Source organism: Cricetulus griseus, chromosome 4 (genome assembly GCF_003668045.3).
Source record: "Cricetulus griseus strain 17A/GY chromosome 4, alternate assembly CriGri-PICRH-1.0, whole genome shotgun sequence".
Taxonomy (NCBI): domain Eukaryota; kingdom Metazoa; phylum Chordata; class Mammalia; order Rodentia; family Cricetidae; genus Cricetulus; species Cricetulus griseus.
In genome coordinates this window covers 124603330-124610286 of record NC_048597.1, presented here as the reverse complement: position 1 = coordinate 124610286, position 6957 = coordinate 124603330, and positions in this window count along the sequence as shown.

The window sequence follows — 6957 nt, the reverse complement described above, 5'->3', positions numbered from 1 at the left end:
TGACAGATATGACCTTCCCCTTTAGGTGATGTTGATGAGATTAGAAGCCTGAAACATTGCCTGATACTGACTCTAGTTTTCTTTATCACATATTTGCCATTTTGACAGGCAAGGCTAATCTTCACCCATCCTATCAATCGTTGCTGAATTTCATTACTATCTGCATTGTCAGATGATTATTCTAACTTAAATGAATGGCTTTAGATGTGATTGTCTTGGAGGCACCTAATATAACATTCCCTAAGGACATTTCAAATAATGATAGTATGTTTTCTCATAAAAATGTATCATTTCAAAGGCCACCTGAAACTAATCTTTTCCAGAAACAAATGGCCCTACCATGAACAGGAGCAGCTGTATTCAATTTTCCACCAATCTATCACATCTCAAGTTTCTAAAGTATAAATAGTATTCAAAGAACACAGGCTGATATTTTAACACAATTTACCACCCAATATTGGAAAGAAAAACCTTAAGGATCTACCTAGTTAATACAAAGATGAAATTACATAATTATAGTCAATTCAATAGGAAACAAAATATTCTTGAATGTCAACTTTGATTAGTGCATGCAATGAGAATACAGTGATGAATAAAACTATTGGAGGAGATATTTACAAACAAAACACAGCATCTAATTTTGGTTTAAACTTTCCATAGTCATACAGAAATAAAATAAAGTAAATTATTACTGGTTGACTAAATAGAAACTCTTCTTCAGAAGAGTCCTAATGTGAGTCTTAAAACCAAGAGGCAGCCGGGCATTGGTGGCACACACCTTTAATCCCAGCACTCGGGAGGCAGAGGCAGGTGGATCTCTGTGAGTTTGAGGCCAGCCTGGTCTCCAGAGAGAGTGCCAGGATAGGCTCCAAAGCTACACAGAGAAACCCTGTCTCGAAAAACCAAAACAAAACAAAACAAAATAAAAAACAAAAAACAAAACCAAGAGGCTTCCAGATTGAGAGCAGAAGCCAGGTAGAGCCCACAACCATTTACACCAAATCAATACCTAGAGACTGGGACTCTGGTACTCTGTAAATCATTAGTACATTATTGACTCAGTGCCTCTACACAAACCCATGTGGGTTGAGAGTGTGAAACTGTACTCAATGGACAGTAGGGCACGGAAACTGACAGAAGACTTTGAATTGCATCATTGCACCAGTGAGCACCAGCACCACTCAGAAATGAAAGGCCCCTACTCAAGCCAGAGCCACACACAGAGCCTTTAATCCTGTTGTGGCAGAGGGGGCAGGACTGTGCATGGAAGGACAGATTTGAGCTCTGGCTTACATTATTGACAGTCTCCAGTTAATCCTGTTTTCTCTATCCTCTAAGACTGGCAATTCCCCATATATGTTAGATTGGCTGTCAGCCTACAATTGCCTCAACCTGAGGTAGCATAGATAATTAGTGCCCACACAGGAAGCATGATATTAGCATAAAATAAACCAAGCATGAGTTCAATAAGATAGTCTTGTTTGGTTGATATCACTGTGAAAGTGGACCTCAGTGTATACTTTGTGACTGTGAGATTCATGTAAGATCAGCAATTGTCAGTACTGGCAGTCCCCTAGACTAACTTTATTAACATTACCCCATCCAAGGGCAGCACAGAAAAGACAGAAACTTATTCACCAAGGACATACAGATATAGTAATATATATTTTTGATGAACTAGTGAAATGTGATGCCCAGCCCTCTCCCCAAGTCTTACTATGGAGAGAGCTTGAGTAATGAGCAAAGACATACAACTCCACTATCGGACATCTAGTCCAGCAAGGATCACTGGATCTTGGTGCAGTGGTCTTGAGCCACAAGACCATCTATATAGTAGTCATCCCATAGAATGAACTTTGGTCCTTTTTCAGTGTTTCTGGTCTTAGCAGGCTATAGTCCTAGCAACAGGACTATGCCACAGATATGTATTATTGGTAACTAGACATGAGTTAGGAGCCTGATGGTACTCATTCTTGATGTCTATGCATAGATCCAAGCAGAATCCTATAATGCCTGAATTTAGGCAAGTGATGGTGAGTAAGTGCCTTGGCCTACCCTAGCCCTAAGACCAGACTCGAACAGATAAATTATTTTCCCTAGTCTACTAGTTCATTTTGAATAGTATAATAATGGAAGGTTTGAGAGAAAATTTGGTTTGACTTTCCCATTAATTCTGCAACTCTGATAAAACTAGAGCAGAAAGCTCTGGGCAGACCTAAACATGAACACTGCTCAGTGCTGATGTAGCAGAAGTGAATATAGGTCAGATAAAATAAGCAGATCATTAGTATTTCCAGAAACACAGATACTAATAAAGCTACTTAAGGAACACTGGACTAAAATATCAGTCATTTAAAGGCTAAAGGTTAGATAATATCATAAATCAATAGACTTTAGAAACTTTTGGATAATCATGATGTAACTTCACAAGTTTCCATAAATTACCATAGTAACTCAATGACTTTACTTGAAAACACCAAAGGAGCTAAAAAAAAAAAAAAACTATAAAATAATGAATGAAAACTTCCCCAGTTTGGAGAAGAATTTAAACATCTGGTACTGGAAAGTTAAAGGTCACTGTTGAGGGTGGACTCTACCCCTGACATAGTATGAGCTTTACTCCCATGGCACAGTATAATAAAGCTCTCAAAAGTTAAAGAGGAAAGGAATTGGCAAGGCAGATTCTTGAGGACCCAAGTTCCATTCCATGTAACCATGTAAAAATGCAGATGTGGGAAACAGTGCTTGTAATCCCCTCCCTTGGCAGGCTCCCAGGCCAACCAGCCTACCCTAGTCCACAAGCTCCAGGCCAATGAAAGACCCTATGTTAAGCCAAACAAGAAAACTCTTGAGGAAAGATGCCAGAGTTTATCTCGGGATACAAAACACATGTGCACACACCACAAAACCAAAGTGAAAGATTGAGAGCTGGAATAAAACAGAAGCAGCATGTAAAGGGGTATGACTGTTCCAACTTTCAACAGATATCTTCAGGCTGGGTGAGAATTGTAGCTGACTTTTTGGACTTCCAGCTCCCAAATTATGACACAGAGACTTATTATTAATTATGGATGCTTGGCCTTAGCTTAGACTTGTGTCTAGCTATCTTTTTTTAAACTTAAATTAATCCATTTCTATTAATCTATGTGCTGCCCCAAGGATTGTTTATGCACTGTCCATCCTGCTGTCCTTTTTTCTCTATGTCTGGCTGACTGGTCCCCAGATGGCTGGCTGCTGTCTTACTGGCTGGCTGGTTCCCCTTTTCACTCTGCCCTCCAGCCCCAGCTATCTCTCCCTTGCCTAGCTATTGGACTGTTATGATAAATCTTTCCACCAAAAGCTGCCTGAGCCCCACCGCCACATGCGAGCTTTATGCCAGCCGCCCGCCCAAGTTAGGCCCAAATGAATACACAGAGAGACTTGTATTAGTTACAAAGCAGCTTGGCCAATGACTAGGATTCTCATCTGTTAGCTCAGTCTCAATTACCATACATCTATATATTTTATGAGACTTATCTTATCGGACGCCTTATTGGCGTCCCTCCTTGCTGGTGAATCACATCCCGCCACTGGAGCAGAAATGGAAAAAGAGAGCGACACTTCCTTTTTTCTCTTCTTAAATATGAGTCTCCTTGCTATGTCACTTCCTGCCCGGAACACCACTTCTCTACTACATTTCCCAGATTCCTCTTTGACTCCTAGTCCAGCCTAACCTGCTGTCTCATTGGCCAAGCAAGTACTTTATTTAACAATCAATAAGATAAACATACATAGAACTATTTCCCCCATCAATTGGACATTTGGCTTTTTATTAGACAATGATGACAAGTGAAACAGCAACACATCATCTTTACATAGTTAAACAAATGCAGCATAAACAAAAGCAACACATCTTTACATAGTTGATCAAATCTTCTATTCCATGACAGAGAGTGGCAAAATGTTTTCACAGTAGTCATGAATGGAGAACAAAACAAGAATACTCCACCATGTAAAGCTACTGTTTAGAAACCAGAGCCCCTTATTATTCCCAGATAAATAATGGGTGAGAACACAGATCTACTGGAACTACTGGCAAGATATATTAGAGAGTTCTCCAAACTGTAAATGTCATTAATGAGTAAGATGAAAACAATGAGAGGTATAAAATTCATAGGTAGCTGCATGTTCTAACACTGTCAAGATAAACCTGACTACAGGCACCTTCCAGAAACTTCTCTAGAACACAGATACAACCAAAGTGAAGAATGGAATAAGATGTTATATGAAAACAGAATCCAGAAGATATCAGGAGAAGCTATAGTTATGGAGTAACGTAGTCTTTAATACAAAAGTATTGGAAAGAAAAGAGGATAGAATCATCCCATAATGATAAGGATAGAATTACAAAACAAAAAAGTAGCAATTATATATGTACTAACTTTTGGACCACTCAAATATTCAAAGCCTATATTAGTAAGACAGAGAGTATAGATAAGTGTTCACACAATAGTTTCAGGGAATGTGAGCAGACCATTTGCAGTAATGGAAAATAATTCAGACCAAAAAAAATCAACAAAGAAACAGTATGGTGAAGTTGCATCCCAGGGAAATTGACTTTCAGAGAGCTACAGAACATGCCATACGGTGGCAGGGGAACAATATTTCTTTCATCAGCATGTGGAAAATTCTCTAGGGCAGATAATGTGACAGGCCACATAGCACAGCTTAAAAAGACTGAACAAAATGAAATGATGTCAAGAAACATTTCTGCCAACAGTGACTAAAAATAGAAATCTATAAGGGAAATAAAGCTAGATTTCTGAAACTCACAGTAAATTATTTCTAATTGTAATCATCTTACTATACAATAGCACCCCAGAAGTATGCAGATAAATCAATATTTACATTAACTACAACTTAATTCCCATTGAGCAATCAATCCTTCTTTTTTCCATGTCCATCTCCACTATCCCCAGCCTCTGTTAACCATTATTTTATTCTCAGTTTCTATGACATTAAGTTTTATGCATTTCAAATTGAAGATCCTTGTCACTCTGTGTGTTGCTTATTTCACTTTCTGTGATGGTCTCTAGTTCCTTCCATGCTGTGATAAGTGACAGGATTTTGTTTGGTTTTATAGCTGAATAGAATTTGGTTGTGCTCCCTTCTCACCTTTTCTTTATCCATTCTTAATTGAGTGTCACTTTGGTTGTTTCCTGTCTTGCCTACTGTGATTAGAGCTACACCAAACTCAAAAGATATATCCTTCGGATATATGCTATGATGGGATGGATGGGTAATGATATAGTACTGTTATTAAAATGGCAAATGTTTGTGGAGAACTATGTATAAGATTGCATACCATGCAGATCACATGGTACTCCATTAACACATACAATTTTATTTATGCATGTATCAATTTTAAGTAAGACTGTGTTTAAATTTTAATATAAGGGAAACACTCACCTAGGAAAGACCTCAGACTAATGTGAAAGAAGAACAGGTGTTTCCTATCATAAAAACTGACGATTGGAAATAAAGTCCATCAACTAGTACAAATAGCACAAGCACAAAGTCAGAAACATGTAAGGGCAAGAAACTTGATGCAGAAGTGGCTATGAGGAGTGTGGAGCAAGGGAATGCATGAGCACAAACCTGGATTGGATAAGAAACCAGGAGGTTGAATATGAACAAGGGACTTTATTTGAACAAAAGTCATTGGCAATCAGTACTGTGCTGTATGTGTTATGGATGATGTTGATCTGGCTATCTCACAAGGTAAGTTGTGTTGTAACCATTTTGCAGATGAAGGGAGCAAGGCTGAGAGAGCTCAAAACTGAGCATCCATGTTCCTACAACTCATAAATTTGACAACTCTGATTCCAGAATAAGTGTTCTATGATTCCAGCCCTCACATTTTAATGTGCTGTGTTTCCTGTGACCAGTGACTCTCCTTGACTGGTTTTTACCATTTGTTAGTATTACCTTTGTTGACTTTTCTTCCCATCTCTTTTGTTCTTTAAATATCATATTTATATCCAAAGTTCATTTTGTAAGATGTAAAGGAAATAGGTAGTTTTATAAGGAAAGTAAATTATGTCTTGGTAAGACATACACACACACACACACACACACACACACACACACACACACACATATATATATATATATATATATATATATATATATGGACATTATAGTTAAAAAGAAAATATATACAGTGTGGGAAATGAGCCAAACACCTGCAGAGAGCAGAGTGGTTTGATTGGTGGGCACATGTTAAATTGTAGGATAAAATACAGAAAATGAGGTAAATAGCCGATAGGTACCTATCAAACTGTTTAATTAGTGAGAGAAGAAAATGATTAAAAATTAAAATTACTTAAGCAAGTTCTGAGGCAAATTCTCATTTCTATTTCTTTCTTAACGAGTCTTTAATTAGATGAAATTACATTAGGGGAGTTTCATGCCTTCTCTGTCTTTGCCAATACATGAAACACCCTCTTTATTCACAAACTATGGGTATAAGTAGATAATGAAACTTTCTTCCCAAGAGAAAGGAAAATTATACTCAATTTAGTATTATTGAATATCAACTTGTGTGTATTTTGGCTGAGGAAAATTAAAGTCAACAGCAAGCAAGGGGGAAATTGGTAAGAAATATTTTATTCTCCTTGTTTTCCATAATTCCTCAGCAAAATACTATGAAGGGGAAATACTAAAAATTATGCATTTAATGTATCTTTGTAAATTAAAACAAATGAATTGTGATTAATATTCAAGTTTTACCTTCCAAATTTTAAATAAACTCTAGGACTAATGTGTAGACTGAACTCAGGATTATATTTTTTTGTGTTTCCGTATCCATACAGAGGCTAGACTTTCATGATTATGAGAAACTGACATGAGATATGTTTAGATTTCTGAGTGCTTGGTGACTATTCTCAATGGAAACCTCAAGAAAATAGATCAGAT